This window comes from Gossypium hirsutum, chromosome A07, assembly GCF_007990345.1.
Source record: "Gossypium hirsutum isolate 1008001.06 chromosome A07, Gossypium_hirsutum_v2.1, whole genome shotgun sequence".
NCBI classification, from domain to species: Eukaryota; Viridiplantae; Streptophyta; class Magnoliopsida; order Malvales; family Malvaceae; genus Gossypium; species Gossypium hirsutum.
Window position 1 is genome coordinate 88,408,254 of NC_053430.1, and position 7,990 is coordinate 88,416,243.

The following is a 7,990-nucleotide window of genomic DNA, read 5'->3' on the forward strand; positions in this document are numbered from 1 at the left end:
ACCCCTTTAAGAGCTAAAAAAACTTCGTCAATCTGCTACCAGGCAACATTCGTATGTCTGAAACGGGGACACTTTTCTTTAGTCCGCACATCTGAGCCATCAGGGTGCCCCTGCTGCTCGAGGCACCCGCATATCCAACGTCCTAGTGTCACGGACTTAAGATTCTTGCCTCAGAATCCGTGCGGCCTTAGGCAGTTTCTTACTCAAAAACGCCTAAGTCAGCCTAACTTCCACAAAAGAAGGATTCAACAGAATTCCTTCCAAAACACAACTCAAGCGAAAGCAACTCAAAGCCAACAAGATGAAAGAAAAATGAGACAAGAACAAGCCAAGGAAAATAAGAACACAAGAGAGAAAAGTTTGAGTGAATGCTCTCAAGGATTCTTCTTACTCAAAACTCAAGTGATTTACAATGAGGGAAGAGGTCTCTTATTTATAGTTGAGCCTCCCCAAATCCAACGGTGCAAAATTAAGTACATCAACGGCTATGATTAAAGGCCACCTACCACCAAACCTTTAAGAATATAAAATCATATCTTTTAAGATTACATATCTTATCTAAGATATGTAATCTTATAAAATAATATATTATATTTGTCTAACTTGTAGATGGGCCTTCAATCTCTTCAAGCAACGGGCCGGTCTGATTGGGCCAAATGACCTCCTGCCTTCTTGATGGTTCACACAGATGTGTCATGGTTGCGGGCTCCCATGCGCAACCCATGACATTCTCTCCCACCAAATCTAGCGACGCCCTCGTCGCGTCCTCTGCATGGTATCGATCTATCTTGTCTTGGAATTGCCACAAGGCTTCAGCAGGTTCCCAACTCATCTCACTATCCGGGAATCCCTTCCATCGGACTAAGTATTCGCGCCGCGGTCGGTAGTGCTTACGTCTGACCATACGATCCGCTTCGATGTTCTCGACCTCTCGATCATAGGCGACTTTTACCCCCATTGGTGCTCGTTCAGACTTGCTTCGATTTGGGTCTTCTGCATCTTCATGGAATGGTTTAAGCATACTCACGTGGAATACTGGATGAACTTTAAGCTTTTCAGGCAACTCGAGCTTGTAGGCCACCTTGCCTACCTTCTTCACAATTCGAAATGGCCCCTCGTACCGCCGAACGAGTCCTTTGTGCAACCCATCATGTCGCAAAATCAGGTGTAGTTTGGCAAGAACTGGTTCACCTACCTGAAATTGTATGTCCCTTCGATTTCGATCCGCCCACTTTTTATTGCGCTTACTTGCCTTGTGAAGACAAGCTCTAGCCAAATCGTTTTGCTCTTGCCAATCTCTCGCAAATCGATAGGCTGCTGGATTCGGTCCCCCATAACGAGTCGCAACAGCATTGGGTGTAAGTGGCTGTTGTCCTGTTACTATCTCGAACGGACTCTGGTTTGTCGCCCCACTTCTTTGCAAATTGTAAGAAAACTGAGCCACATCTAGCAACTTTGGCCAGTCCCTTTGTGTGGCACTCACATAGTGCCGTAGATATATCTCCAACAATGCATTCACTCGTTCAGTTTGCCCATCGGTTTGTGGATGCATGCTGGTTGAAAAGTTCAAGTTTGAACCCATTAACTTGAACAACTCCGTCCAAAATCGTCCCGTGAATCGCCCATCTCGATCGCTGATGATAGATTGGGGCACTCCCCAATACTTCACCACATGTCTAAGAAACAAGCGAGCAGCCTCCTCAGCAGGACATTCCTTGGTTGTGGGGATAAAAGTTGCATACTTCGAAACCCTGTCCACCACAATAAAAATGCTTGCAAATCCATCAGATTTAGGCAAACCTACAATAAAGTCCATGGATAAACTCTCCCATGGGCGCTCCGGAATAGGTAAAGGCTGTAGCAACCCAGCAGGAGCCTTCAACTCGATTTTATCTTGTTGGCACACCAAACAAGTTTTCACATAAGTCTCCACATCGTCACTCATGTGAGGCCAATAAAATCGATCCTCCAAGAGAGCTAAAGTGCGGTGCATGCCTGGATGTCCAGCCCCTCTTGAATCATGACATTCCTTCATGACTTCCTTTCGCAAGTTCCCATGTTGGGGCACATATAGACGTTGTCCTTGAGTGTATAATAATTCTCCCTCGAGCCAAAATCGCCTCGTTTTTCCCTCTTTAGCAAGCTCAATCAAATTTTTGGCCGTGGAATCGTGGGACAACCCTTCTTGAATGCGCTCCAATAAGGGACTATTGGGTTGGCTTATCGTTGCAAATTCCATCTTTCGGCTAAGCGCATCAGCTACAATGTTGGCACTCCCCGGCTTGTACTCCATGCTAAAATCAAACTCTGCTAGGAAAACCTGCCAACGAGCCTGTTTGGGGGACAACTTTTTCTGGGTTAGGAAATAACTATTTGCAACATTATCAGTGAATACCACGAACCTAGAACCCAGCAAATAGTGCCTCCATGTGCGCAAACAATGCACCACAGCAGTCATCTCTTTTTCTTGGACCGTGTATCTCCGTTCTGTCTCATTCAGCTTTCGACTCTCGAAAACAATTGGATGTCCTTCTTGCATCAATACTCCCCCAATTGCATAGTCTGAGGCATCCGTGCGTACCTCGTACGCCTTTGTAAAATCCGGTAAAGCAAGTACAGGTTCACTCACCATTGCTTGCTTTACTTGGTCAAAAGCTTTCTCACACCGAGAGTCCCAGTCCCATACTTTGCCCTTTTTCAATAAGTTCGTCAAGGGTGTAGTGATCTTGGAGTAGCCTTCAATGAAACGTCGATAGTAGTTTGCTAAACCAAGAAAGGACCGCAATTCCGTTACCTTGGTTGGTGGCTTCCAATCGGAAATTGCTCGGACTTTGCTTGCATCCATTCGGATCATGCCACCTCCTACAATATGGCCAAGAAAAGGCACCTCTCGTTGGGCAAATGAGCATTTTTCCTCTTTGACATACAGCTCATTTTCCCGTAGGACTTGGAACACCTCTCTCAGATGTCCAACATGCTCCTCAAGCGTCTTACTATACACCACAATGTCGTCAAGATAAACAACCACAAAGCGATCTAAGAAAGGTTGTAATACCTTATTCATTAGGGTGCAAAATGTTGCCGGAGCATTTGTCAACCCGAACGGCATCACCAAGAATTCAAAAGACCCATACCGAGTCACACAGGCTGTTTTGGGCTCATCCCCTTCGGCTACTCTCACTTGGTAGTACCCCGATCGCAAATCCAACTTAGTAAACCATCTCGCGCTACCAAGTTGATCGAACAGATCTGCAATGAGAGGAATGGGATACCTGTTCTTCACAGTGATCTTGTTTAAGGCCCTATAGTCAATGCACAATCTTAAGGACCCATCATGCTTCCTTTGGAATAACACCGGTGCTCCAAATGGGGCTTTGGAAGGTTTAATAAACCCGGCATCTAGAAGTTCCCTTAACTGCTTCCTCAATTCCTCCAACTCAGGCGGAGACATTCGATATGGTGCCCTTGCTGGTGGCTCAGTATTAGGCAACAACTCAATCTTGTGATCTACCTCCCTCTTTGGTGGCAATGTCTTGGGCAACTCTGTGGGCATTACATCTTGAAAAGACTGCAACAACTGCTTCACTTCTTTTGGGATTTCTTCCTCGAATTTCTCCTCCACATTGTTCCTTAAGGTGGCTAAATAGGAGACTTCGTTTCTACGTACTCCTTTGGCAAATTGGATTGCCGACAATGTTTTGCCTTCCATGTTTCCCTTTCTTTTCATTCGCACCATATAACGATGGTTCGAATCAGAGATCATCATGTAGTTCTCGGAAGGATGAATATACGCATTAAGTCGGTCAAACAAACTCAATCCTACCACAAAATCATAATCATCAAGTGGGATTACCTTAATGGTTGCCTTGCCTGTCCACTCGCCAAGTTTGAGTTCCACCCCTTTAGCCACACCCGTTATGGGAATACTTTCTGAGTTTACCGTTTTTATTCGACCCGAATCTTCCTCCACTTTGAGACCGAGTTCCTTCGCCATCTCTTTAGACATGAACAAATCAGATGCACCAGTATCAACAAGGGCATTCAATTTTCTGTCTGCCACGATGATGTCCACAAACATCAGCCCATTACTCGTCTTGTCTTCAACACCGCCCAATATCGTACCAAGACTTTTGGTGTCAGGATTGGCCTCTTCGCGTGCTTCCATAGCATTGAAAGCGGCCCTCTTTGGACAAACACTCAACCGATGTGGACCTTGGCAAAGAAAGCATCTCATTGGCTCTTTCTTATCCCCTAGTCTACCATTATAATTCCTTGGGGCTTCGCCACTCCTTTCTGTTTGCTCTTTGTCTCCCCCACCATTGCCTTTGGGTCTTGGCTTGGGTTTGGAAGCATCATTATTGTCAAACTTTCTCCCACCAGCTTCGTAGAAGTTCTCTGCCTCAGCCATAGCTACAGTCAAATCGGTGATACCTAGGCGGCGCAACTCTTGCTTAGCCCACATTCTTAGCCCATCCTCAAACATATAAAATGCTTCCTTCTCATTCAAGTCTGAGATCTGAAGCATCAGCTCACTAAACTCCCGCACATAATCTCGAATAGTGCCTTGTTGCGTAAGCCAACGCAACTTAGCACGAGCCTCCTTTTCAGCATGCTGCGGATAAAACTGCTTCTTTAACTCTCCTTGGAACTCCTCCCAAGTCCCAATGGCCATTCCTCCACGTCTCTCCTCCGTGGACCTACGTCGCCACCATAAGAGAGCAACATCAGTAAAGTAAATCGAAGCAGTGTTTACCTTAGTGGCATCATCCTCAATGCCCATTGCTCTAAAATATTGCTCCAATTCCCACAGGAAGTTGTCCACTTCTCTCGCAGACCTAGCCCCCTTGAACTTCTCGGGTTTTGGAACATCTACATGGCGTTGCTTCGATCCTGAAGTCAACATCCCATTTCCCAGAGCGACCTTACAAATTGTGAGCTCCCCCTTAAGCTCAGCAATCTCCTCTTTCATGGCAGTCACCAGGGCCTCAAGAGCCTCGTCCCTTACCGTCAGCTTGTCTGAAGTGGATCTAAGAGTGTCAAGCACGAATACTTTGCTGTCTTCCCTCTGTTCCTCTATACGGGTTAGGACCACTTCGAGTGTCTCCCTCATGTCACCAACAGACTCCTCGAGATTGACCACTCGATTTTCCAAGCTCAACAAGATGTCCCTCGATCGACTAGCCTTCCTGGCCCTCCTACGGGTCTCCATTGGCTCATTCTCACCAACTTCTCTCGACATCCTTCAATAGTGCTTTCGAAAGACTGGCTCTGGTACCAACTGTCACGGACTTAAGATTCTTGCCTCAGAATCCGTGCGGCCTTAGGCAGTTTCTTACTCCAAAACGCCTAAGTCAGCCTAACTTCCACAAAAGAAGGATTCAACAGAATTCCTTCCAAAACACAACTCAAGCGAAAGCAACTCAAAGCCAACAAGATGAAAGAAAAATGAGACAAGAACAAGCCAAGGAAAATAAGAACACAAGAGAGAAAAGTTTGAGTGAATGCTCTCAAGGATTCTTCTTACTCAAAACTCAAGTGATTTACAATGAGGGAAGAGGTCTCTTATTTATAGTTGAGCCTCCCCAAATCCAACGGTGCAAAATTAAGTACATCAACGGCTATGATTAAAGGCCACCTACCACCAAACCTTTAAGAATATAAAATCATATCTTTTAAGATTACATATCTTATCTAAGATATGTAATCTTATAAAATAATATATTATATTTGTCTAACTTGTAGATGGGCCTTCAATCTCTTCAAGCAACGGGCCGGTCTGATTGGGCCAAATGACCTTCTGCCTTCTTGATGGTTCACACAGATGTGTCATGGTTGCGGGCTCCCATGCGCAACCCGTGACACTAGGTTGCCGATGGTGTCCGAGGCTCCCGCACATCCAAGCACCAAGGTGCCAATGCTTCTCGAGGCTCCCGCACATCCAAGCACCAAGGTGCCAATGATGCTCGAGGCTCCCGCACATCCAAGGCACCAAGGTGCCGATGGTGCCCGAGGCTCCCGCACGACCAAGGGCCGAGGTTGCCGATTGTACCCGAGGCTCCCGCACGACTAAGGGCCGAGGTTGCCGATGGTGTTCGAGGCTCCCGCACATCCAAGCACCAAGGTGCCGATGGTGCCCGAGGTTCTCGCACGATCAAGGCCTAGGTTGCCGATGGTGCCCGAGGTTCTCGCACGATCAAGGCCTAGGTTACCGATGGTGCCCGAGGCTCCCGCACGACCACAGGCCTAGGTTGCCGATGGTGCCCAAGGCTCCCGCACATCCAAGCACCAAGGTGCCGATGGTGCCCGAGGCTCCCGCACGACCAAGGGCCTAGGTGCCGATGGTGCCCGAGGCTCTCGCACGACCAAGGGCCTAGGTTGCCGATGGTGGCCAAAGCTCCTACATGACCAGGGGCCTAGGTGCCGATGGTGGCCGAGGCTCCCGCACGACCAAGTGCCTAGGTTACCGATGGTGGCCGAGGCTCCCGCACGACCAGGGGCCTAGGTTGCCGATGGTGCCCGAGGCTCTCGCACGACCAAGGGCCTAGGTTGCCGATGGTGCCCGAGGCTCCCGCACATCCAAGGGCCTAGGTGCTGATGGTGGCCGAGGCTCCCGCACGACCAGGGGCCTAGGTTCTGATGGTGCCCGAGGCTCTCGCACGACCAAGGGCCTAGGTTGCCGATGGTACCCGAGGCTCCCACGACCAGGGGCCTAGGTTGCCGATGGTGCCCAAGGCTCCCGCACATCCAAGCACCAAGGTGCCGATGGCGCCCAAGGCTCCCGCACGACCAAGGGCCTAGGTGCCGATAGTGCCCGAGGCTCTCGCACGACCAAGGGCCTAGGTTGCTGATGGTGGCCGAAGCTCCTACATGACTAGGGGCCTAGGTGCCGATGGTGGCCGAGGCTCCCGCATGACCAAGCGCCTAGGTTGCCGATGGTGGCCGAGGCTCCCGCACGACCAGGGGCCTAGGTTCTGATGGTGCCCGAGGCTCTCGCACGACCAAGGGCCTAGGTTGCCGATGGTATCGAGGCTCTCGCGCGACCAGGGGCCTAGGTTGCCGATGGTGCCCGAGGCTCCCGCACATCTAAGCACCAAGGTGCCGGTGGTGCCCGAGGCTCCCGCACGACAAACGTCCTAGTGTCACGGACTTAGAGTTTTCCCACGCGATCCGTGCGGCCTTAGGCAGTTTCTCTGCTCAAAACGCCTAAGTCAGCCTAACTTGTAACAAAAAAAGATTCAGCAGCAAAAACGCCCAAGTCAAGTTCACTCGCAACAATAAAGGATTCAATAAAATTCCCTTAAGATTTTCACGAAGAACAACAGAAGAACGAAGTAAGAACGAGCCTTGAAAGATGAACAAAAGCAAGAACACTTGAGGGAAAAGTTTGAGTGAATACTCTCAAAATTCTTATTAATAACTCAATGAATATACAATGAGCAAAGAGGTCTCTATTTATAGTTGAGCCTCACAGTATATCAATAGCTATAATTAAAAGCTGAACACAATTAGAACTCTAAGCTTACATAACCAGCTATATACAAATAGAACTCTAAGATTCCATAATTATATCTTCTAGAACACTTCCCATTTCTATCAGGCTCTTGAGATGGGCTTTTAATCTCTCCAATCACCGGGCCAGTTTGGTTGGGCCAGTTTGGTTGGGCTAAATGACATCCCTCGAACACGATGGATCGCACCAGTTTGTCATGGTTGCGAGCACCGACGCGCAACCCATGACATTCTCCCCCACTTGTTCTAGCGACGCCCTCGTCGCATCCTCCTTATGGAACTGGTCAATCTTCCCTTGGAACTGCCACAATGCCTCAGCAAGTTCCCAACTTGCTTCGCTATCAGGAAGTCCCTTCCATCGAACTAAGTACTCATGCTGTGGTCGGTGGTACTTTCGTCTAATTACCCGATCTGCCTCAATGTTTTCTACTTCACGATCATACGAGACTTTTACCCCTATCGGTGCTCGTTCGGACTTACC